Source organism: Castor canadensis, chromosome 11, assembly GCF_047511655.1.
Source record: "Castor canadensis chromosome 11, mCasCan1.hap1v2, whole genome shotgun sequence".
NCBI classification, from domain to species: Eukaryota; Metazoa; Chordata; class Mammalia; order Rodentia; family Castoridae; genus Castor; species Castor canadensis.
The window spans coordinates 65030000-65055066 of record NC_133396.1 but is presented as its reverse complement, the minus strand read 5'-3'; the positions used below and the strand labels follow the sequence as shown (position 1 = coordinate 65055066).

At 39.8% G+C, this 25067-nt stretch overlaps 1 long non-coding RNA gene across 1 annotated transcript; it reads right to left on the bottom strand.

Moving 5' to 3' along the window:
• Positions 1-1128: 1128 nt before the first annotated feature.
• LOC141414072 (uncharacterized) lies at positions 1129-24837 on the bottom strand. The gene is made up of 3 exons (XR_012439169.1): positions 24715-24837; positions 4564-4812; positions 1129-2224 (listed from the first exon to the last, which is right to left on the bottom strand). It is a non-coding gene; the product is annotated as an uncharacterized lncRNA (long non-coding RNA).
• Positions 24838-25067: the final 230 nt, after the last annotated feature.

Here is a 25067-nt window from a genome sequence, read left to right as displayed (position 1 = left end):
CAACTGCCCTCATAAATGGTTAGTTGTAAATGCAAAGGCTGGATTCAATAATATACCTCCAGCTGGACTCTGGGAAATTTAATCAAGAGGTGTTGATGGATAAATAGTGTAGGGTCGAAGAAGATGCCCTTGACCTGGAACTTAACCTCTCAATCTTGAAATTGGTATTGAGCTGACTCTGAAAAACCCCCCTGAGTGTGTATCACACAAGCCCTGCATCATAATTTCCTCTTTTTGTATAAGCCAGATGGTAGGTATTGCAATATTGAGTCCCAAAGAAACCTGAACTTTAAAGGTCACTGCTGAGACTTCTCCACTTCAGAATTCTGAATCCCCAGGCAGTCTTGTGATTCCCTTCAGTTCCTGGGACTCTGTAGAAAAAAAAATCCATGGCTCAGCAATGTGGGGATGCAGTGTGGGGACGGAGATGATCTCACACAAGGACTTTAGTATATACTTTAGGAACAAAAGACTTGCAGTTGAATAAAAGAATTGGTAAATCTTTACTTCTCAGTGTTCACATTAAACTTCATTAAAGCTTTTAACACATGCCAAAATAAACTAGAAACTTGTCCCTTATTCCTTCACAGTAAAAGAACTTGGAATATCAGCTTCACCTCTCTGCATCTCAGTTTACTTATCTGTAAAATGGACACTTGCTCCCAAAGAAAGTAGATTTATTTTGGAGAGATCAGTAAGAAGTCATATTGATAGCTTGGGTCCTTGAGAGGTGACAAGACGCAAACAACATATCTTTGATAGTGTTCCAACAGTTGAGAAAAACATGTAATGCAAGTTCAGAGACATTCTGCAAAATGCCTGACAGTTCCTACTTAAGACTGTCAAATGCATGAAAATCCAGGGAAGTTTAAGAAAATGTCACTGAGCTGAGTCAGCTAAGAAAACAGAATGACTAAGTGCAATTCACTTAATGGATTGGGAATTTGAATCAGGGAAAGAACATTATTGGAAAAAACTAATAAAATTTTACTAAAGCCAGAGCTTAGTTAATAATATTTATTGATGTATATTTGAACTAAAATGCATACAATATATATTAAATATCTTTTCTACATCTACATATATAAACCTCAAATGCAAGGAACCAATAATATTCAGACCATGTGATGGGAACATAATGCAATTAAATCATAAATTAATAAAGAAATAGCTTTATAAAAGTTACATAGATTTTTTAAATAGCATTTTTATATAACACTTGTTTTAAAAAAAGAGAAGAATGTTAGGGCATACTTGGATCTGAAGGCAAATGAACGTCACCAAGAAAAAGTTGTGGTACTCATTTAAATTTGTACTTAAATGTAAATTTATGACACTACATGAAAGAAAAATAAGAGTTTTGAAACAAAAGTGACATTCATCTTAAAAAGTTGAAGGAGGATAAACAAAGAAAAAGATAAGAAGGAAGAAAATAATAGAGTGGAGGAAAAAAGGGAGAAAAGAATAATATCATTGCTTAAAAAACCAAAAAGTTTTTAAAAACATATTACTAAAGTAGACTAAGATCTAGAAGAATTAGTCAATTAACATGGCAAAAGCTACCAATTGAACTGAACAAATTTTTTTCTCTAAAGCATCAATAGTAAATATTGTTTATAGTCTCTTGCCGTTAATATAACTTGTTGTGTCATAAGGAAAACAAACACAGGCAGTTACTTAAAGGCATGATTATGCTGTGCTCCAAAACATTTTTTAAAGAACATTGAAATTTGAATTTTGGATAATTATTTCCATATGCCACAAAATATATTCTCCTTTAGATTTTTTTCAAGTAATTGAGAAACAATAAAATCTCCTCTTAGTTCATTGCAAGCTGGAAAACGAGCAGACTGCTTTAGTGGATTGGCTGCAGATGGAGTTCAGGATCAGTTGCTTGTTCAAGTTCCTTAAGTCATTCAGTTAGTATTTTCCTGAAAAGAGATCTTAACTAACAATAGCAATTGCTGGGCACTATGGGAAAACAATTCCCTGTGGACAGGAAGCTCACATTGGCCATGAATTCTGTCTGGCTCCAGAACCTCATGGGCTCAGGGTTACTGCCACTGGTTTCACTCTTCTCAGTTTGACCCCATGCCTTGCAGTAGTCACAAGGGATGCCAGAGATCAGACATGCCACAATGAGTCCTCCTGACCATTCAGGTTACACAGCCTTAGAAGCACAACCAGCTTCTCAGCAGACATCCAATCCCAATTCCTCATAGACCTGCATACAGAGAAACAAATGGCATTACTATTGTCTTTGACAGCAGCTCTGGGTTCTATGGAGACACTGTGACAAAGGACTTCACCTGCATCCCTCCTTGAGGATACATCAACAGGTACTGTGGAAGCCACTGACAGCAGGGAAGGAGACTCCATAAGAGAAGCTGCAGGGATTTCATGGTACTACAAGCCTCTCACTCTGGCTACTTGGACACGAGAGCACAGGCAGCCCCTGTGCTGACCAAGCGGCTTTGACAGTGTCCTGGCCTTATGAAGGGGGTGTGTGTCCTATGCTTCTTCACACATTCCCTTTCCTAATCTCAGCTCTGGGATCACAGCTGTCCCTCCACCTCAATGCAGTACATCCCTAGCTTAGGGCTGGGTTGAGCAAAACCTCTCGGAGAATGGGCCGCCCTGGCTTCTCATGCCTTGCCCCACCAGTAGCCATGAGTATTTAAAAAACACAGCCAGTTTTGTTACTCCAGTCCCACTCCCATTCAAGAGTTCTACAGGTCTGAAATCCTTAAGGCTTTTAAAGGATTTGAAACTCATTTATTGGCCTCTTTCTCATATTGTAATGCCCTGTTTGTTTTATGCTTGCTTTTTTAATATCTGTCTTCCTGGACTCTACTGCAGCCCCTTGACCATAATTAAATCTTCCTGAGAGCCTAGTTTGATTTGGATAGTGCTTAGTTAAAGTGATTTTTTTACCAGTTTAAGGAACATTGGATTGATAGATTTGTGTGAAAGGTAATATGTTTTCTTTTCTGGTTAAGTATGAGATACTAATAATATTCCCAATGTCCATGTTAGGTAGACGGTTGGCTATAAAATATTTTAAGAATGTGTAAATCATCCTACTCTTGTTCTCTGGTTACTTCAAGGATGTGAATTTCACCTTCCTGGTCTATCTGAAGCTCTTTAAAGTTTCAGCACACATTTGAAAGCTAAGTGTGAGGGCTCTATAAAAAGTACCTCAGTTGTGTCTTTGTTTGTTGTTCTGTCTTCTGTACTGCACTGAAGTATTGCTGTGTAGAGTTTCCTGAGGGAATCTGAATGAGTATAGTAAATCAAAATGAACTGTTGGTTGAAACAATTCTGGAGCCCTCTAAATTTCTTCCTTAAGCAACGGAGAAATTGATGGTAGTTTTATCATAAATTCAAGTTCACTCCTGGCCATTTCGAAAGGCCAGTGATGTGGGAACAAGTTATTGAGACAGAGAAAAAGATTTATCTTGAAAGATAGCAAACCAAAGAAGATGGAGATTATATCTAACCAAGACTAACTTGTCTGAAGGTGGCAGGCAGAAGGCTTGTGTAGGAAGTTTTAAGTAGGTATACCAGATAGACAGCTACCAAAATAGTTATAAATTTTGGGTGGTCTGCTTTTCTGATGTGAACTCTGTTTTTACCTGTAATTTACTGATGTTATCCATTTTGTGAATCTAAAGAAAAGTTGCTGATTAGAAAGCCACCACTGTACATTTTTAATTTTTTCCTCAAGAATATTTAATGCTACAGTTGATCATTATACTATAAAAGGCAACTGTACTCTGGAAAACAGAGGAAGGCAACTGCCCCATGAAGAACAAGGAAAAATACTGAAAGGTAATTGCCATTGTACGAGCTAGTACTGTGTGACTTTCCACAGAATATTTGTAACTTGTTAGGTGACTTCAGAGGTATTATCTACAGCAAAACTAGTAGGAAAATAACAATAGATTTCCCAGCTGTGTGTCCTCAAAATTTGTAATTTTTCTAAGTCAAATAAATTAGAACTAGAGGATTTATTTACGTTTTGCCTTGGATACAATGGTGGCAGTCATATACCTGCTTTCTTGATAGAAATAAAGTAAGCACCATAGATATTAAGTCATGTGAATCTGACGTCTTTAATCATGTTATAAAGCTAAGATGCTTTGACACATAACCTACAATTTTAGCTAATGCATTATACTGTTTCATTTAGGGAAATATGAATTTTTTAAATAGGATTCATTTGTTAATTTCCATACTCTTTTTCTAAAAGACTTTTTCTTGAGATGGGGAAAAAGATTTATCTTAAAAAAAAGTAAAACGAAGTAAATGGGGAGTATATCTGACCAGGACTAACTTGTCTAAAGGTGGTAGGCACAAGGCTTGTGTAGGAAGTTGGGAGTAGACATATCAGCTTTCATAGATTGATTACATGTGCAGAGACAGGGGAGGTCATATCAATTCATTTCAATACCAAAAAGTGAGATCATAGGTAAACTCTATGCTCACCAATTAGTTAATAGAACTTTTAAGGCTCATTGATTACATAAGTCAACTATTATAATAAATTATCTCAAAACTTACTTGCTTGATGAAATTTTCTATTATCTGATAGTTTCTGAAGGTGTTGAATTCAAAAGTGGCTTATCTGGCTAGTTCTGATGCAATATATCACATGAAGTTGCAGTTTTCTTTTGGCTTCATTGGCTACCTCAGAAGGCTTGACTAGGGTTGAGCCACCTTCTAATTCAAGGCTCCCTCATTTGCTGTTCCTAAGTGGACTCATTTCCTCAGTGGGCCTCTTCCACATGCCCATAAATCGCAGCTGGCTTCCTGTGGAATGAATGAATCAAGAGATATTGCACCCAAGATAAAGTGGAGTATTTGTTTGTTTGTTTGTTTGTTTATTTAATGAGTCAGGGTCTCACTGTGTAGCCCTGGTTCTGCTTGAACTCAATATTCTCCTGTTCATGCCTACTAACTGCTAGGATTATAGGCATGTGCCACCCTGCCTAGCTACATAGAGTCTTTTTAGAACCTTATTTAAGTAGCAGCATATAAATTTTCTTCTGCATATGTCTGATCTCCATTATAACATTTATATATTGGGGAAAGGGTTGCACAATACTATGTGGTTAGACTAGTTTGGAATCATCTTTGGGAGCTTGCTGCCACACCCATTTATTCACCATTCTAATCTTTCTCCAAGAATTTCAGGCACTATGAATTCATAGTGTTACCAGCTCTTAGCTCTTGTGTTACCATCTCTTTGTGCTAGAGTTCATCATTTTGTTCTTTTTCCTCACTTTCTGGTAGAAATCACCAAGCCGTATAATCCAAATGAGGCTTTCTGGGCTTTGGTCAAGCACAGGATGGTAGTACATGGGTTTCTAAACTGGCTCTCTCAGGATGCAAGGAATGATTTTTAGGTAGCCCAAAAGATAAGCACACACAGGCACATAGGCTGTTGTATCATATAATTGCAGGATTTCTGCACACAACACTTCTTGCTCTCAGCACTGGGATTTGCACTTGATAAGACTATCGTCTCATAAATGCTAGGTCAGTCTGCATTCAGGCAGAAAGAGGTGTTGGAGGCACTCACTATTGACACATTAGGAGACTATGAGAAAATCTCTTGGCAAGCTTCAAGGTAAAACTCTGGGTGTTCATTGCCTCACAGGTCTTAGAATAATGGATCAGTGTTGTTGTAATAGCTCTGACATAGTTCTGTAGCCTATGTGAGCAAGGCTTAAATCTCTCTCCCATCTCTTAGGCTGCAGATTGGCCCAAACTGTGGTTGCCAGCGTGAGTCTGATATTTAGAAGCAGAATTGTATTTCATGAAGAGAATGTTTGTCTAGTTTTTGTGGTCAACAGATGGAAACAAGTACCTCATGACAGGCTTACTTGAGACAGAGTCTCCAAAGTAGCCATGACATGCCTTCAAATAACTGTGTGTGGTAGTCTGGACAGGAACACACTGTTTGAACAAACTGACATTAAGAACACTATGTTGCCCAGGCCAACCTTGAAATCACTGTCTAGCCCATGGCCTTCTTAAATAGACTGCAAGCAAGGCTCTCATTGAACCTACAGTGGGACCAAGGTCATCCTTAAGATAACATTTGCCCTTTAGAGTCTTCAACTCACTCTGTAGATCAGGTGGCCTTGAACTCAGACTAGCATACAGGCTGCCCTTGAACTGACTGTCAAGAACTGACTGATCTGAACTCACAATGTGGTATAGGTCAGCTGTTCAAGAATGCCTTGAACACACTCCAAGACCAAGGCTGGTTGTTCTACTGAACACGAGGCCCAGGCTGACCTTGAACTCATTATGCTTCTTCATCTGTATCTGTATAAAGGTTATAATTCCTGCCTCATAGGATATTTTATGAAATTAAATAAGTTCATAAAAGTGAGATTTTTTATACTCAGTAAAATTTGGTATTACTTGGAGTTGCTCTTTACTAGATAAATGCTACTAAATTAATTTACTAAGTAATATTTAGTATATTTTGAATGTACCAATGCTTGTGTGTGTGTGTATGTGTGTGTGTGTGTGTGTGTGTGTGTGTGTTGATAGACAGAGAAACAGAGAGAGAATAAGAGTCCACTCTGATATATTGCTAAGAAATGAACTGACTAGTCTTATGTAAAGCTTCTGGTAATTGTTTAAGATTTATTTAAATAGGATGAGGTATTTTTGACTCTCTATCCAGAGTCACTTTGTCTACACCCAAATTATTATCGAGGCTTTTGACTTTTTGGGAATCATCATAAACTTTATATGAATTCAACTTTGTAAAATTTGGTACCAGAAAGCTGACTGTGGAATTTGGAGAACAATGATCTCCTCATAAAAGGTGCTTCCCAGGAGCTGCCAGCCACGTTGGTGGAGGCTTGTTGGAGCTGCTTACACAGTGTATCCAATCAGAAAAGCCTTCCTTATAACATCAGTGTGTTAAAAATCCTGGAAATGCTTAGGGTATGCTACCTGACCAGTGGTTATGAGAGAACAGGCAGCAAAGGAGGAAGAACTTGAAGGAATCTGTCCCTCTCCTGTGGGGAAGACATCTCAGATCCAAAGCATGAAACAGGCTTAAATCTCTCTCCCAGGACATAGGCATCAGATCGGCCTAAACCTAGGTCCAGTTGCTAGGTGCCACCTTCTGTCTCAAGAATGCCTAGCAGAACATACTTGTTTCATACTTGTTTCCATCCCAAGTTCCCAAATGCAAATAAATGTCTTCTTTATGAAAGACTCTTCTACTTCTGATATCACTCTGGTGTTGGCTGCTCTAGGTTTGGGCCAATCTGATGCCTATATGCTGGAAGAGAAACTTAAGACAAGTTCACACTTAGGATCTTGATGAAGAAGTAAAAGTCAGCAATCCAGCATAGAGCCCTATGGCCACATTCCAAATTCCTTGGGCAACACAGCATAGGCTGGATATGGAGTGGACTCTTTTGACTACTGTGCTGAGAGTTGTGATGTGAACCTGCTGTACTTACCCATATTCCTGATGCTCATCTTACTTGAGATGTCTCCCCAAACCATAGGGGAAGACTCCTCAAGGTCCTTCCTCTTTGAAACCTATGCTGCCATAGCCACTTTTCAGGCAGCAGCTTCTCAGCCCCTTCAATGTTTCACCATTTTTAACACACTATGACATTATAATGAAGTCTTTTTTATTTGGATACATGCTTAGCGGTTGCTCTGTGGCTCTAAACCTGCAGTGTACACCAACATGACTGGCACATTCTGGGCACAACAACCTTCTTCGAAGAAGATTACTGTTCTCCTCCAACTCCCCAGTAAGCTTTCTGGAATCAAATTATACAAAGTTGAATTGAAATAAAATTTCTGCCTTCATTATATCTTGAGTATAGAGGTAGTGATCCCAATTTAGAGTACAATGATATCTCAAACTATTTAGTATTCCTTCAGTCATTACTAGTAGTTTTACCTTGAATAATTCAGTTCACCTCTCAGCAGTACATCTTCTAAGACATCTTGTCGTCTTAGGTAGACCTGAAATGTTCCTTACCCATAAGAATCAGTTGATTCTCATTTTCTCTCTCTGTCTTTCTGTCTCTATAAAAACACACACACACACACACACACACACACACACACTCACACACACACACAAACCATAAACATATTCAGTGAATGCTAATTATTAAGTTGTAAATTTAATTTATTAGTATTTATTAACTAAACAGCAATGTCTACTAATTCCAAATATAATTGAATACAAAGAAACCTTCTGGCCTTAAGTTACTTAATATCATAGAATATACTAGGATAGAGAAAATATTATACCCCTTATACAGATAATGAAGTGGAGTGAGTTCAAGGTCATTCAGGGCTTCATGGGAAGTCCAACTGTAGCATGGGTCTCAGAGTGAGTTCCAGGTCTCCCTGGACTCCTTGCCTGCAACACACAGTGAGATCCATACAAACATGACAAGTATATGACAGAGAGATCAAGTGAAACTTGTGTGTCCCAGTTAGCTCAAGGCCAGCCTGGACTACACAGTGAGTTCAAGCTCACATGGGGAAATGTGATTTCAAGGATGACCTAGGGCTCATTGGGAGTTCAAGGCCAGCCAGGGATTCCAGGGAGTTGAAGAAAGGCCGGTGCAACAAAGTGATTTCAAGGATGGCCTGGGCTCATGCTGTGTTTTTTGTCTAGCTTTGGTGAAAAAGTGTGTTCCTGTCCAAGCTGGGCTACAACTTTATTCCAAGTTGGCTTATATTGGAAGAGTTGTCTCAAGCATGCCTAGTAGAAGACATTTTTTTCCATCCCAAGGCCCCTAAAACCAAAGAAATCATCTCTTTCTTAACTACCTACTACTTCTGATGTCAGTCCCTGGCTGCCTCTCCTAGGTTTGGGCCAATCTGATTCCTTGTTGATAGGAAGAAGATTTAAGCCTTGTTCATGCTTAGCATCTTGAGGTAGAACAAATGGGTGGTAAGACAGCTCAGAGCCCTGTTGCCACCCTCTAACTCCCTGGTTCACTGTAGCATAGGCTAGATGTGAAGAGTGGAATCTCCTCACAGCTGTGTTGAGTGCCCATGTGGGCTTGGTGTAACTCTCCATGTTCCTGATGCTCAACTTCCCTGAGATGTTTCCTCCAAACCATAGGGGTAGATTTCTCCAGGTTGTTAGTCCTTAGCTACCCATTCTGCCATAGTCACTGGTCAGGCAGCAGCTCCTGAGCCCTTTCAAAGTTCCATAGTGTGAACTCACTGTGAAGTCAAAACAAAGACTTATATGATTCATTACACTACATAGGCACTTGCTTTGTGGCTTCACCCCCTCCATGCTAAATCAACATGTCCGGCTATTTCTGGGCAACACCTTCTGGCAAGAAGATCTTCTTCTCCTCCAAGTTCCCAGATAAAGTTTCTGGAACCAAACTGTATAAGATTGAATTGAATAAAATTTCTAAGGAAATCCTAAAAACCCAATGTCTCAATTATAATTTAAGTATAGAGGAAGTGAAACTGATATACAGTGCACAAGAATACCTCAAGCTATTTAGAATTGCTTCAGCCATTAATAGTAATTTTACGTTGGACAAGTTAGTTCACCTCTCAGAAGTACATCTTTAATCACCATATTATGTTGTCTATGGTGGACCTGAAAATTTCACCAATAGGAATCACTAGAATTTTATTCTCTATTTCTGTCAATCTGTCTGTATGAAAACACACACGAACACATACACACACACAGATACACACACAAACAGGGATGTATTCAATTTATGCTAAATTCTACTTTGTAAGTTTATTTATTAGCATTTACCTGGTAAATAGCAACTTTCAGTAATACCAAATATTATTGACTACAAAGACTCCCTGCAGTAAATTACTTAATTTCATAAAATATCCTGTGGTACAGGAAATATTAAACCTTTTACACAATGAAGAAATGGACTGAGTTCATGTTAGCCAGGCCTCCGGGTGAATCCAACAGCAGCCTGGGTATCATAGTGAGTTCAAGGACTCCCAGGATGTCTGGGCTATACCAAAGAGTGAGTTCAGGTCACCCAATGTGTGACAGTGATCTCAAGGGCAACCTGGGCCATGGTGAGTTCAAGGCCAGTCTGGTCTGCAGAGAGTGTTCAGTACCACTCAGAGCAAAAGTTATTTGAAGGATAAACTAGGCCTCACTATGAGTTAAAGTCCAGCCTCTGCTGGCAATGAGTTGAACAGGGTACAGTGTCACACACTGAGTTCAAGCCTGGTCTGGGCCTTGTAATGTGCTTAAGGCTAGCCTTGGTGAAACTGTGTGCTCATCTCCAGCCTAGGCTACACAGTTATGTACACAGTTCCTAGAATATATTGGGAAACTCAGTCTGAAGCATGCCAAGCCAAAGGCACTTATTTCCATCCCCAGCCTCCCACACCAAAAAAATCAACTGTTTCTGAAAAACCCTTCTACTTCTTATAATAGTGCCATGTTGTCTGCCCTAAGTTTGGGCACATCTGATATCTAGGTGCTAGGGGAGAGATTTAACCATACTTCACCCAGGATTATGAGGCAGAAGAAGAGTTTCATAAGCTCGTGCAGAGCCATGTGGCCACCCTACAACTCCCTTGGTGAGTACTGCATAGACTGCATTTAAAGAGCGGAATCCCCCAACACTGCTGTGCTGAGAGTGTTCATGTGGACCTGCTGAACCTGCCAATCTTCCTGATGTCCATCTTACTTGATATGTATGCCCACACTACCAGGGAACATTCCTCAGGGTTATTTCTCCTTTGCTGCCCATTCTGCCATAGCCACTCGCCAAGCATCAGTTCCTCAGCTCTTTCAAGTTGCCAGAGTTGTTAACCCACTCTGATATCACAGCAACCATGATTGGTTGTTTCCAATGTGTAGGCACTTCCATGGCCCTGCACCCTCCAGACTACATCACCATGGCTGGCATCTCTTTACTGGCAAGAAGATCCCCATTCTCCTCCAAGTTCCCCTTTTTCTGGAATCAAATTTTACAAAGGTAAACTGGTATAAAATTTCTGATGATTTCCTAAAACCTCAAATGTCTTTATTATAATTTGGGGATAGAGGAATTGATCTTGGTATAGAATGCAAAAATACCTCAAGCTATTTAGAATTCCTTCAGTCATTACTGGATGTTGTAATTACACAAATCAGTTCATCTCTCAAAATTGTATTCTCAATCACCATGTGATGTTAGGTGGACAAGAAATATTCACCACCAGGAATCAATGGATGGTTATTGTCTTTCCTTGTCTCTCTCTCTGTATCAAGCACACATGCACACACACACATACACAAATATTGGCACATTCAATATATGCTAAAATTAATTTTTAAATTAATTTATTCCCATTATGTACCAAACAACTTCTAGTAATGTCAAATGTAACTAAATACAAAGAAACTTGACTGTATTAAATTATTTAATTTCATAAAACATTCTATAAGACTGGAATTATTATATGCTTTGTACAGATGAAAATGTGGAGTTAGTTCAAGGGCTGGCAGGGTCTCATGGGTGAGTCCCAGTCCAGCCTGGGTCACAAAGTGGTTTCAAGGACTTCATGGACTGTTGACCTGTCTCACAAAATGAGTTAAGATTGGCCAGGGTATGACAGTGAGTTCAAGGGCAACCAGCCTGTCTTAATTTTTTCAAGACCAGCCTACTATGCACAATGATTTCAAGGCCATTCAGGGCAAATTTGACCTTCAATCACATTAAATGATTCGTGAAGTCGTCGTGAAAAGTTCAGCACCAGGAATCAGTGGATTCTTATTCTCTACCTCTACTAAATCACACACACCCACACCCACACACACATGCATGCACACACACACACACACATGAACATGGGTTTATTCAATGTAAGTTAAATAGTACTTGCAAAATTAAATTATTAGCATTATCTTGTAAACTGCAAAACTTCCAGTATTACCAAATATTTTTGAATATCATAAAGTCATTCCTCATTATATCATTTGAAAAACATCCTTTGAGACAGGATATATTTTAACCTTTACAGAGATGAAGTGCAGATATTACCCAATCAACCAATTTCATAATTATGAGTTCAACTGAAACATGGATCTCATACTGAGTTCAAGACCTCCCTGGACTGGTGGTCTTTTCCACACCAAGACTTCAGGATGGCCTGTGAGTGACAGTGATTTCAAGGCAGCCTGTGTGCCACAGTGAGTTCTAGTCAGCCTGGTCTGCACAGAGATTTCAAGGACTTCCAATGAGAGTATGATTTCAAGGATTATCTCAACCTCACTGTCAGTTCAAGACTAGGCTGTACAAGTGAGTTGAAGAAGGGCCTATGTTGCAAAAAGATTTTAAGTCTGGCCTGAGCCTCATAGTGTGTTTAATGCTGGCCTTGGTGAAACAATGTGTTTTGTCTAGACAGGCATATACAGCTATTTCAAGGCCTGCTTTGGCTATATTGGGAGATATAGCAAACTTAGCAGTAGGCACATGTTTCCATTCCCAGACTACAAAAATGAAACAAACTTGCTCTTTATGAAATATCCTCCCACTTCTGTTATCAGTTCCATAAGGTCTGCCCTAGCTTTGGACCAATTAGATTCCTAGTTGCTGGGGGAGAGATTTAAGCCTAGTACACACTTAGGATTTTGAGGGAGAATAAAGGTCAGAAAACCAGCTCAGATACCTGTGAACATGCCCCAACTCCCTGGGACACAAGAGCATAGTTTGGATATGAAGGGTGAGTAGAAGACTAGACTGGATGCACAGTGCAAAAACCTCAAGCTATTTAGAATTTTTTCTAAATAGTTTTATGTTGGTCAAATCCCTTTACCTGTTAGAATTATAACTTCAATCACCATAAGATATTGCCTTCAGGAAAACTGGAATGTTCACCACCAAAAATTAGTGGATTCTTACCTCCATCTCTGCCCTTTGGTCTTTCTCAACACACACACACACACACACACACACACACACACACAGAAATGGTTATATTTAATATATGCTAGATATTACTTAGTAAGTTAATTTGTTGGCAATTATTTTCTAAACAGCAAGTTCCTGTACTACCATTATTGCTGAATACAAAGAAACGCTCCTGAATTAAGTTATTTAATTTTGTAAAATACCCTATGAGATAGGTAATATTATACCCTTTATACAGATGAAAAACTGAAGTGTGCTCAAAAGTCAGCCAGAGCTTCCCGGTGAATCCAAGTCCAGCTTAGGACTTGGAGGGAGGTCAAGGCCTTCCTGAACTGCCAGACTATATCATACAGTGAGTACATATGAGCCAGTGTGTGACAGTGAGATCAATGGCTGCCTATATGTGGCAGTGAACTCAAGGCAAATCTGGTCTGAACAGTGAGTTCAAGGCCACTCAGGGCTAATGTGATTTCAGGGATAAACTTAGCCTTACTGTCAGTGCAAGAACAGCCTAGGCTGCCAGTTAGAAGTCTTTCTTTGGCTGCACAATGAGTTCCAGACTTGCCTGAATCTCATTGTGTCTTGAAGGCTGGCCTTGGTGAAGTAGTATGTACCTGTGCAGACTGGGCAACACAGATATTCATGGTCTGTCTAAGCTATACTTTGAGAGTCTGTCTCAAGAATGCCTAGCAGAAGGCACACGTTTATGGATAACAAAAACCAAATAAACCTGCATTTCTGAATTCTCTGCTCCTTCTTATATCAGTCCTTGATGACTATCTTGGTTTGACCAATCCAATGCATAGTTCTGGGAAAGTGCTTAATGCCTAGTTTATGCTTAGAAAGTAGAGGCTGAAGTAAATTTCAGTAAGCCAGTAAAGAGGCCTGTGACCACCCTTCCAATTCCTGGGTCACCTAAACATAGGCTGGATGTGAGGAGTGGAATCGCATTTCACTGCTGTGCTGAGAGTGGCTATACGTAACTGCTGTACCTGACGAGCTCCCTTATACTCAACTTATTTGAAATGTTCCACAGAACAGGATTCCTCCAGATTCTTCCTACTTTGCTGCTCACAGTACCATAGTTAATGGACAAGTAGCAGCTCCTAAGCAATTTCAAAATTTTACTTTTTAACCCACTGTGACATGATAACAAATGCTTTTGTGATTGGTTACACTGCGTAGGCACTTTGCTCTATAGCCCTAGCCTGTTCAACCTACACCAGCATGGCTGGAAGCTCTTGGGGCACATTCTGGAAAGGTCACTGTCTTCCTCCAAGTTCCCAAGTCAATTGTCTTGAACCAAATTTTATAAAGTTGAATTGGGATAAAATATCTAATGATTTCCCAAAAAATTAAAAAATCTTGATTATAACTTGGGTATAGAAGTGACTCCTGATTGAGAATGTGAAAACACCTGAAGCTATTTAGAATTACTTCAGGAATTACTACTACTTTACCACGAAATGATCAGTTTACCACTAACAAATATATCTTCTTCAAGATAGGATGTTACCTTCAGGGGACTAAAACGTTAACTACCAGGAATCAATGGATTCTTATTCTCTGTCTCTTTTTCTTTCTGTCCATACACACACATACACATACACATACACACACACACACAAACACATGCACACATAAACACACACACATACACAGAAACAAGAGTATATTCAATGTATGCAAGATATTACTTAGTAAATTAATTTATTATCATTTATCTAGTAAACAGCAACTTCCAGTACTACCAAATATTACTGAATACAAAAAAGCCTCATGCATTAAATTGTTTAATTTCATGAACTATCCTATGAGACAGGAAATATTATACCCTTTGTACAGATGCAGAAGTGAAGTGAGTTGAAGGTCAGGAAGGACCTCATTGTGAGTCCAACTCCAGCAAGGTCATCAGAGTGAGTTCAGAGTCTCCCTGGTCTGCAGACCTGTACAACAGTGAGATCAGTTAGACCAGTGCATGGTAGTGAGTCCAAGGGCAACCTGTGTGCCACAGTAAGTTGAGGACACCAAGGCTGATTGTTCTTTCAAGAATAAACTAGCCCTACTGTGACTTCAAGTCTAGACTAGGCTGGCAAAGAGTTCAATATGGGCCTGTGCCACAGAGTGAGTTCAAGACTGGTCTGGGCCTCATAGTATGTGTGGGTTGAAAGAGTGTTTTCCTGTCCAAAGTGGGCTACTTACTTCACGGCCAACCTGGGCTTAATTAGTAGAATTGCATTAAGCATACCTACCAGGAAGCATTTGTTTCCATACACAGAAGTTGGATTTATATCAGAAGTAGCTGGTATTTCCGAAAGAGGAGGTTTGTGTGGTCTGGGGAAGGAAATATGAGCCTTCTCTTAGGGTTTCATGAGACAGAATCTCATAATATTTCACAAGCAGCCCTTCAAATAACTGTGTAGCCCAGTCTGGACAGGAAGACAGTTTCACCATGGCTGGCTTTAAACACACCATGACAACTAAGTCAGCTTTGTAGTCACTATGCAGCCCAGGCCCTTCTTCAACTTGCTGGCAGCCCAGGCTGGTCTTGAACTCACACTGAGTCTTAGGTTATCCTTGAAATCACATTTGCCTTGGTAGGTCTTGAACTCTCTGTGGCACACAGGCAACCCTGGAACTCAACTATAACCAACTGACTGACCTAGACTAACTGTGAGGCACAGACTGGCAGTCCAGAATGTCCTTGAGGTCATTCTAGGTCCAGGGTGGAGATGCACTTACTGTGAGGCCATGAATGGCACTAAATTCACTCTACTTCATCTGTGTAAGGGGTATAATTTTTTTTTACTTAGGATATTTTATGATATTTTATAATTTAGTGCAAAATGTTTATTTTATGTAGTAATATTTGGTATTACTGATAGTTTCTGTTTATTACATAAGTGCTAATAAATTAATTTATTCTGTAATGTTTTGCATACATTGAATATACTCATGTTTGTGTGTGTCATTATGTAGAATTGGGTGTTTTTGTGTGTTTTAATAGACACAGAATGAGAGAGAGAGAGAGAGAGAGAATAAGAATCCATTAATTCATAGTAGTGAACATTTTAGACACCTAAGGCAACATCTTATATTGATTGAAAGTGAATTTCTGAGATTTCTGAGGTGGTATCTCTTTTCCAAGGTAAAACTACTAGCAATGCCTGAAGGAACTATTAATAGCTTAAGGTGTTTTGTACTCTATATCTGTAGTTACTTCTTCTGTACCTAGCTTAAAATCAAGGTTTCTGACATTTTGGGAAATTATAAGAAATTTTATCCCAATTCAACTTTGTACAATTTGGTTCCAGAAAGCTGACTATGAAACTTGGAGGTGAGCAGTGATATTCTTGCCAAAGTGTTTCCCAGGAGCTGCCAGCCTTATGAGTATAGCCTGGAAGAACAAAGCCACAGATCGAGTGCTTAGGCAGTGTAACCAATCAGAAAAGCATTTGTTGTGATGTCACAGGGAATTAAATTCCCTGAAACTTTGCAAGGGTTGAGAAGCTGATTCCTGTTCAGTGGCTATGGCAGAAGGGGCAGCAAAAGAGGAAGAACATGGGGGAAGATGCTCCTGTGGTGTGCAGAAGACATCTTAGGTAAGTTGATCATCAGGAAACTGGGCTGATACTGCAGGTCTAAATGGCCACTCTCAGCACAGCAGAGACAGAGTGATCCATGCCTTACCTCCAGACTTTGCTTTGGTGACCCAGGGAGTTTGATTGTGACAACAGAAATACTGGCTGGTTAACAGACAATTTCTTATGCCTCCAGATACTAAAAATGACCTAAGCTTACAAATCTCTCTCAACAAACATGTATCAGATTGGCCCAACCATGTTCTCCAATCACCTTTCTGCAACTAAATTAACAATGTTGAATTAGGCCAAAATTTCTAAAATTTCACAACAACCTTTAAGTCGTGATTATAATTTGAGTATAGAGGAAGTGACTCCTGATAAAGAGTGTACAAACACCTCAAGCTACTAAGAATTCCTTCAGCCATTACTAATAGTTTTGTCTTGGACATGGGAGTTCCCTTCAAATAAGAATAATTTCAATTGCCCTAGTATGTTCCCTTAGGTAGACCTGAAATGTTCACCACCTGAATCAGTGAATTCTTATTCTTGGTCTGTGTCTCTGTTTCTATCAAAACACATAAACACACACACACATACACACACACAAACACAATCATGGGGATATTCAATGTATGCTAAATATTCCATTGTAAATAAATTTAAGAGCATGGGTGAGGCAGATTCCTCCAGGTTGTTCCTCCTTTGACGCACAATGCTGCAATAGCCCTGGCCATGTAGCAGCTGCTACAACCGTTCAAAGCTCTATGATGTAGGGAAGACATCTCAGGTAAGTTGAGCAGCAAGAACCTGGGAAGGTCCAGAGTTCCACATGGTGACTCAGAGCATCAGAGAAGAATCAGGGGATTCCATTCTTCACACCTAGCCAACACTAGAGTGATCCAGGGTGTTGGAGGCTAGCCACAGGAATCTGTGCTGGCTTATTGACCTTTGGTGCCACCTGGGGAACTTTGAGAACAGTGATCTTCTTGCCAAAAAATGTTACCACTGTTTTGTCCCTCAAGTTGGTGTAGACTGAAGGGGATGGCCATAAAGCAAGTACCTAAACTCTGTAACCATTCAGAAAAGCCTTGATATAACATCACAGTTCATTAAATACCCTTGAAATTTGAAATGGTTAAGTAGCTGCTGCCTCGCCAGTGTCTATGGCAGAATGAGTAGCAAAGAAGAAGAATCTGGAGGAATCTTCACTTGTGTTGTGGGGAAGACATTTCAGATAAATTGAGCATCAGAAAGTTGGGCTGCTACAGCCTATATGCATGCCACTCTCAACACAGAAGGGCAAGGGATTCCACTCTTCCCATGCAGTCTATGCTGTGGTGACCTTGGGAGTTGGAGGGTGGCAATAGGGCTCTGCACTGGCTTTCTTCCTTTTCTTCTTCTGCCTCAAGGTTGTAAGGGTGAAATAGATTTAAATCTCTCTCCCATCACCTAGGCATCATGCTTGTCTAAACCCAGGGCAGCCAGCATGGGACTGGAATCAGAAGTAGAGTGTATTTCAGAGAGAGGAGTTTTCTTTTGTTTCGGGAGTCTGGTGATGTAAACAAGTGCCTTCTGCTTGGCGTGCTTCACAGAGATTTACCCAAAATAGCTCTGGTACACCTTGAAATAACCATGTAGTCCAGTCTTGACAGAAATAATGTTTCAACATGGCCAGCCTCAACATGAGGCCAGGCGAGCCATGAAGTCCAGGCCCTTCTTCAACTCACTGGCATGCTGGCCTTGAAGTCACAGTAAGGATTACTTTATCCATGAAATCACATTAGCAATTTGTGGACTTGAATTCTCTTTGCAAACCAGGATTGTGTTCAACTCACTGTGGCACTTAGGTTGCCCTTGAAGCCACTGTCACACACCAGCCTACATGAACTCACTATGTGGTACAGGCTGGCAATCCATGGTGGCCTTTAACTCACTTTATGGCCCAGGCTTGAGCAGGGCTCAACTCAAGGCCCTGGATGACCTTGAACTCACTCCAAATCTTCATCTGTGTAAAGGGTATAATATTTTTTGTCACATAAGATATTTTATTATATTAAATAATGTAATTCACAATGACTTTCATATTTGGTAATATTTTGTATTACTGGAAGTTGCTGTTTTCTAGATAAAGGGTAATAAATAAATTTACTAAGTAATATTTAGCATACATTAAATATACCTATGTTTGTGTATGTGTGTGTGCCTGTAAGTTTATGTATGCATATGTGTCAGTATGTTTTAATAAATAAAGAGAGACAGAGTCAGAGCATAAGGATTTACTGATTCCTGCTGTTGAACATTTCAGATACACTGAAGGAAATTCTTATGGTGAGGTGAACTCAGTTGTCAAGGCAAACTACTTGTAATGGCTGAAGGAACTGTAAATAGTGCCAGGAGTTTTGGCACTCTCAGTACACACTTCCTCTATAGATAAATAATAATCAAGCATTTTTTGTCTTTTGGAAATCACTAGAAATATTATCCCATTCCATTTTGCTCAATTTGTTTTGGAAAGCTGACTGGGGAACTTGTAGGAAAACAGTGATCTTCTTGCCAGAAAGAAGTGTAAAGGTGTTGTAACCATGTTCTTGTAGGCAGTAGGGAGCAGGGTCAAATTCCTATACAGTGTAATAAAGCAGAAAAGCCTTTTTTATGATGTCACAGTTGCTTAAGAGCCCTAGAACTTTGATTGGGCTATGGAGCTTCTGCTTGTCCAATGCTTGTGGCTGCATGAGCCCCAAGGAGGAAGAACCTTGAAGAATCTGCCCCTGTGGTGAGGGGAAGACATCTCAGGTGGTTTACAATCAAGAATCTAGGCAGGTACAGCAGGTCCACAAAGTCTCTCTCAGCACATAAGAATCAGGCTATTCCACTCTTCACATCAAGCCTATACTGCAGTGACCCAGAGAACCAGAGGTCTCTGCACTTCCTAACCAACTTTTTCTTCTGCCTCCTGATCCTAAGCATGAGCGAGGTTAACATATCTCCCCAAGCAACTAGGCAACAGATCTGGTATGACTAGGGCACTCGTCATGGACTGACTCCTGAAATAAAATTCATTTCACAAGAGGAGCTTTGCTTGGTTTTTTAGGGTTTTAGATAGAAAACAAATGCCTTCTTAATGTGCTTGAGATAGAGTATCCAAATACAACAAAGGCAAGCCTTGAAACAACTGTTTAGCTCAGTGTGGTGTGGAACATACTGTTTCTCCAAAGATGACAATAAGCACACTATGAAGCCCAGTCCAGCCTTGCAGTCACTCTGTAAGTCCATGCTCTTCTTGATCTCACCAGGAGCCCATGCTAACCCTGAACTCACAATGAGGTCCAGTTGTTACTTGAAATCACATTTGCACAAGGTGGCCTCAAACTTACTGTGGCACATAAGATGCCCTTGAACTCACTGTTAGGCACTGGTTGACATGAATTTACTCTGTGGTACATGTTTGCTGTCCAGGGAGACCTCAATGAACTCTGAGGCCAAGGCTGATGTTGAGCTCACTATGAGGCCCTTGTTGATCTTGAACTTTTGCCAGTTATTCATTTTTATAATGGGTATGATATTTCCTGTCTCATAGGTTAGATGTTTTTGAAATTAAATCATATAATACAGGAGGGTTTCTGCATACTCAGTAACATTACGTAATCCCACAAGTTGTGTTTACTAGACGAATGCAATTAAATTAATTTACTAAGTAATATTTAACATACATTGCATATATCCACATTTGTTTATGTTTGTGTGTATGTTTATATGTTTTGATAGAGATAGATACAGAGAAGAATTCAATGACTTATAATGGTGAATTAGCATAAAATATCTGATGATTTCCTATAAATTAAAAAGCTTTGATTATAATTTGTGTACAGAGGAAGTGACTCCTGATACAGAGGTGGAAAACACCTCATACTCTTAAGAATTCATTTAGACATTACTAGTAGTTTCACCTAGGAGAAGTCAGTTCTCCTCTCAGAAGTATATCTTCAGTCATCATAGGATTTTGCCTTAGGTGGAGTTGAAATTTTCACCACCAGGATTCAATGGATTCTTAGTCTCTATCTCTGTCTTTCTGTCTCCATCAAAATACAACACGCACACACATGAACAAACAACACAAATATGTGTATATTAAATGTATGCTAGATATTACTTAGTAAATTAATTTATTAGAATTTATCATCTAAACAGAAACTCTCAGTAATACCAACTATTACTGCATACAAAGAATCCTTACTGCATTAAATTATACAATTTCATAAGATATCCATGAGGCAGAAAATATTACACTCTTTATACAGATGAAGAAGTGGAGTGACTTCAAGATCAGCCAAGGTCTCATGGTGAGTCCATCTCCAGCCTGAGCTGATTCAAGCCACCCCTGAACTGCTGGCATGTACCACACAGGTCAGCCAGTTTATGACAGTGACTTCAAAGGAAGACTGTGTGCCCACAGTGAGTTCAAGGATCCTGGTCTGCAAAGGAATTTAAATGCACTGTGATATCATAACATAGATTTTTCTGATTGCTTGCATGTGTAGGAATTTGCTATGTGGCCATGGTCCCTTCAGCCTACATCAACAAGAGGTAAGCTCCTTTTTGTCAAGAAGATCACTGTTCTGCTCCAAGTTAAACATTCAGCTGCAGATATCCAAATTATCCAATGTTTTGCTAAGGTAAAATTCCTGATGATTTCCAAAGAACTTTAAAGGCTTGATTAAAATTTCAGTATAGAGGAAGTGACTCCTAATAGAGAGTGCCAACCTCAAGCTATTGAGAATACCTTCAGCCATTACTTGTAGGTTTCCTAAGACAGGTCAGTTCTCCTCTCAGAAGCTTATCTTCAAACACCACAGCATGTTGTCTTAGATGTTCCTGAAATGTTAGCCACCAAGAATCAGTGGTTTCTCATTTTCTGTCTGTGTCAACACATGTATACCCACACAAACACATGCACAATCATAGGTATATTCAGTGTATGTGAAATATTACTTAGTAAATCTATTTGTTAGCATTTATCTAATAAACTCCCAGTACTATCAAATATTACTGAATACTAAGAAATTCTCCTGCATTAATTGTAAAATATTCTATGTGAAAGGAAATATTGTACCTTTACACAGATGAAGAAGTGGAATGAGTTCAAGGACAGATGGGGCCTTACTGTGAGTCCAGTTCCAGACTGGACCTGAGAATGGGTTCAAGGCCTCCTGGGACTGCCTCCTTGTACCACACAGTGAGTTCTGCTCGGCCAGTGATGACAGTGGCTTCAAGGGCAGCCTGTGTGACACACTGAGTTCAAGACCAGACTAGTCTGCACAGAGATTTCAAAGTCACCTAGGGAGCATGTGATTTCAAGAATGAACTAGTGGGGTGAAGGATCACTTGAGCTGCCAATGAGCTGAAAAATGCACTTTAGCTGCACAGTAATTTCAAGGCTGCCCTGGCCACATTGCGTGCTTAAAGTGTCCTTGTTGAAATTGTTTTCCTGTCCAAACTGGTCTAAACAGTTATTTCACGGCCTACCTGGGCTATATTGGAAGAGCCTGGCTCAAACACAAGAGGAGGAAGACATTTCTTTCTATCTTTAGACCCCAAAAATGCAACAAAACTCACCATGGTGAGTTACCTTCTACTTCTGGTATTACTCCCATGCTGGCCACCTTAAGCCTAGGCTTATCTATTGCCTAGGTTCTTACCGAGAGATTTAATCCTAATTTACACATGGGATTTGAAGGTAGAAGAAAAGGACCATAAGCCAGTACAGAGCCCTGTGGCCACTCTCTGACTCCTTGAGTTACTGCAGCATTGGCTGGAGGTGAAGAGTGGAATCCCCTAATTCAACTATGTTGAGAGTGGCCATGTTGACCCAGTGGACTTGTTTAGCTTCCTGATGCTCACCTTACCTGAGATGTCTTTTGACATCACAGAATTTTGAAAGGGGGCAGCAGCTGCTACCTGGCCAGTAGCTCTGGCAGCATAGGCAGCAAAGGAGGAAGAATCTGCCCTTTTAGTGCTCTTAAATTTATTTACAAAGTAATGTTTAGCATACATTTAATATACCCTTGCTTGCATTGGTATGTGTTGGTGTGTGTGTGTGTGTGTGTGTGTGTGTGTGTGTGTGTGTGTGTTGTTATAGAAACAGAGAGACATAGACAAATTAAGAATCCACTGATTTCTGGTTGTTAATGTTTCAGGTCCACCTAACACAACATCTTGTGGTGATTGAAGATACACTTCTCAGAGGGGAACACACATGTTTGAGGTGAAACTACTAGTAATGGCTGAAGGAATTCTTAATAGCTTGAAGTGTTTTTGCACCTCTACTCCTAAATTATAATTAAGACTTTTGAGTGAGGTTTTAGAAATCATCATAAATTGTATCCCAATTCAACATTGTACAAACTGGATCCAGAAAGCTGACAGGGAACTTCATTGGACTGATTTTCATGCCTAGCTGCTGGAAATTTTAAGCCTGGTTGATACTAAGCGTCTTAAAGCAGTAGAAAAAGTCAGTAGGTTAGCTCAGAGCCCTGTGACCACCCTCCAACTCCCTGGGTCATCACAGGAATGATGGGATGTGGAGCATGGTATCCATGTCTTTTCTCTTCTGAGAGTGGCTATGTGGACCTGCCATACCTACCCAGCTTCACGTAGTTCAAAATACCAAGTATGTCTTCCCAACAGCACAGGGGTTCATTTCTCCAGGTTCATCATCCATTGCTAACCATTTTGCCATAGCCCCTGGCCAGGCAATGACTTCTAAGCACTTTCAAAGTTCAAGGATTTTTAACCAATGTAATGTTATAAAAATGTTTTACTGAATGGTCACATTGTGTAAGCATCTGGGGCCACACGCCCTTCAGACTATACCAACTTAAGTGGCAGCTCCTGGTCACCATTTTTGGCAATAAGATCCATGTTCTCCTCCACATTCCTCTGTCAGCTTTCTCTTATCACATTGTACAACGTTGAATCGGGATAAAATATATGATGATTTCCAAAATGCTCAAAAGCTTTGAATAATTTGGGTAGAGAGGAAGTGACTCCTAATACAGAGGACAAAAATGCCTCATGCTGTTAACAGTTCTTTTAGCAATTTCTAAAATTTTACCGTGTATAATTCTCTGCACCTCTCAGAAGTATATCTTCAATCATCATAAGATGTTTCCTTAGGTGGAATTGAAAAGTTCACCACCAGGAATCAATGGATTCTTATTCTCAGTCTTTCTGTCTATCAAAACACACAAACACACACAATACATTCAACACAACAAATATTGGTATATTCAATGTGTTCTAAATATTACATAGCAAATTAATGTATTAGTATTTACCTAATAAACAGAAACTATCAGTAATACCAAATATTAATTCATAAAAAGAAACTCTCTTGCATTAAAATACTTAATTTCATAACATATCCTATAAGACAGGAAATATTACACCCTTATACATATAAGTAAATATAGTGACTTCAAGGCCACCAGAGTTTCATGGTGTGTCCAAATCTGCCTGGGCCATAGAATATGTTGAAGGCCTTCCTAGACTGCTGGTCTGGACCACACAGTGATTTCAGGTCACCAGTGCATGACAGTGACTGCAAGGGAAGTCTGTGTGCCACAGTGAGTTCAAGGTTATCCTGGTCTGCAAAGAGAATTCAAGGCTGTGCAAGGCATATATGCTTTCAAAGATAACCTAGGACTCACTTTGAGTTCAAGGCCAACCTGGCTGCCAGAGGGTTGAAGGATGGCCTGGAACACATAGTGTGTTTAAGGCCATCCTTATCAAAAGTGTGTTCCTGTCCAAACTGGGCAAAACAGTTATTTCAAGGTCTGCCGTGTCTATATGTGCAGACTCTCTCAAGCACACTTAGCACAAGGCATTTGTTTCCATCCCCAGACCTCCAAAACCAAGCAAAACTCCTTTCTTTGAAATACCCTCTACTTCTGATATAAATCCCATGTTTGCTGCCCTAGGTTTTGGCTGATCTGATGTCTAAGTGCTTGTGCATAGATTTAAGCCTAGTTCACACTTAGAATCTGAAGGCAGAAGATAAGGATGGCAAACCAGCCCAGAGCCCTGTGGTCACCTTCTAATTCCTTTGGTCATGCAGCATAGTCTGCATATAAAGAATAGAATCCCCTAACTCTACTGTGTAGAGAGTGGCCAAGTGGACCTTCTGTACATGCCCAGATTCCTGATGCTAAACTTACCTGAGATGTCTTCACCACAGCACAGGGGAAGTTTCTTTGAGCTTCTTCCTCCTTTGCTACACATACTGTCCTGGATGCTGGCCAGGTAGTAGCTTTCATCCCTTTCAAATTTCATGAGTTTTTAGATAACTGTGATGTCATAACAAAGGCTGTTCTGAATGGTTACACAGCATGGACACTTCGTCTATGGTCATGCTCCCTTCAGTTTACACAAACATGAGTGGCATTCCCAGGTGCCAGTTTTGGACAGGATCACTGTTCTTTTCCAAGTTCCCCAGCTTTGTGAAATTGAATAGTGCTAAGTTGAATTGGGATAAAATATGAAACAAAAAATAAGAATCTACTGATTCCTG